The sequence below is a fragment of the Elephantulus edwardii genome, unplaced genomic scaffold (genome assembly GCF_000299155.1).
Source record: "Elephantulus edwardii isolate Elephantulus edwardi_28Jun2011 unplaced genomic scaffold, EleEdw1.0 scaffold00037, whole genome shotgun sequence".
Classification (NCBI taxonomy): Eukaryota; Metazoa; Chordata; class Mammalia; order Macroscelidea; family Macroscelididae; genus Elephantulus; species Elephantulus edwardii.
Window position 1 is genome coordinate 903,211 of NW_006399787.1, and position 1,732 is coordinate 904,942.

Genomic DNA, 1,732 nt, shown 5'->3' on the forward strand with positions numbered 1-1,732 from the left:
CTGATGCTGCCAATTGGTCCAGTGGTGAGAATCTTTGTCTTCTCGACATTGAGCCTCAATCCATATTGTAGGCTGCAGTCCTTGACACTCTGCAGCAGGTCCTTCTACAGAAGGTCATGTAGGATTCTGTAAACTTTTGTTATGAGACCCTAGTCTGAGATGGTATTGCCAAATGTTTGTTCCCAGTCAGTAGAGGGTTTGGTGTTTGGGTTTTTTTCACCCTGTTGGAAAAAAGGCTTTTTATGATTACAGAGATTTAATCTTTAAAAGGTCCCAATCATCAATTTTATCCTCTCCAGATTATGCATTTCTGGCTGTGTTTGGCCGTCTCTTTATATCATAGCTTAAGCCTTCTAAGCTTGGTCCCAATTTGTCTCTTATGAACTTTATGGTTTTGTGCTTTATTCCCAGGTCTCTGATCCACCTTGAGTTGATTTTTGTCTATGATGTGAGATGTGGATCCTGTTTCAGCTTTCTGCATGTAAGTAGTCCAGTTTTGCCAGCACCATTTATTGAAGAAGTTGTAATTTTCCCATTTGATAGGTTTTATTTCCTTGTCAAATTATCAGTTGACCTTAGATAAGGTCTTAGATAGGTCCATTTCTGGGTCCTCAATTCTGTTCCTTTGGTCTATGTGCCTGTCATTGTACCAGTGCCATGCTGTTTTAGTTATTACTGCACGTAGTAGGTTTTGAGGTCTGGGAGCGTTATGCCTCCAACTTTATTTATGTTTTTCAGAAGTTCTTTGATTATTTGGGGTCTCTTTCCTCTTCAAATAAAGTTGACATTTTCCCTTTTTTTATTTTTTTTGACAATTTCCCTTTCGATCTACTTGAAGAATAAATTTAATATTTATATTGAAATTGTGTTAAACAAGTAGATTGTTTTGCATGACAACAGTCCAGAATAAGAGGTGCATAGCAAAGTGGACTGGGTGGGAGGAAAGAAATTGTGCAACAATGAAAGAATCTTTTTTAAACTTTTAATATCTTTTTAACTGGTGGGAAGTTAGAGAGGAAAATGTGCAACAATAAATGAACGGAAATCCAAGTTTTCTGTAAACTTTCATTAAAATATCAATTAAAAAAATAACAAAAAGAAAACCCCAAGAACTCAACAACAACAACAAAAAACCTATTATAGCTAGTAGATCAATTTAGTTGAATGGCAAAATATAAGATCAATATCCAAAAATCAATGAGATTCCTCTACAGTAACAAAGAGAACTCAGAGAAGGAAGTCAAGACAGCAATACCATTTACAATAGCCAACCACAAATTGAGATACTTGGGAGTGAACCTAATTAGAGACACAAAAGACCTATACCAAGGAAACTACAGAACGTTTTTGTGAAATACAATAAAAGACCCAAAGAAGTGGGAAAATGTGCCTTGTTCAAGGATAGGAAGATTCAGTATTGTATTTCCCAACTTTTGCATTTCTGCCACTAATTACTAATGTATCTTGATTACATGTTCAGTCAATTTCAGTCTGCAAAAGTGGGTAGATTCCTCAATTTCCTCATCTCTAACTTTAGTTGTTGGCATATATATGAATAATAGTTAGATGAATAATAGTTATTAATAGGTCTTCCTAGTATATTTATTGATAATATCCTATTACAGCATTGTACTTCAGGATAGATATAGACATGATATTCTGGTAGCTTATTGGTAAGGAGTTGACCTGCCAACTCGAAGGAAATAAGTTCAAATCCACTCACTGCTTCTTG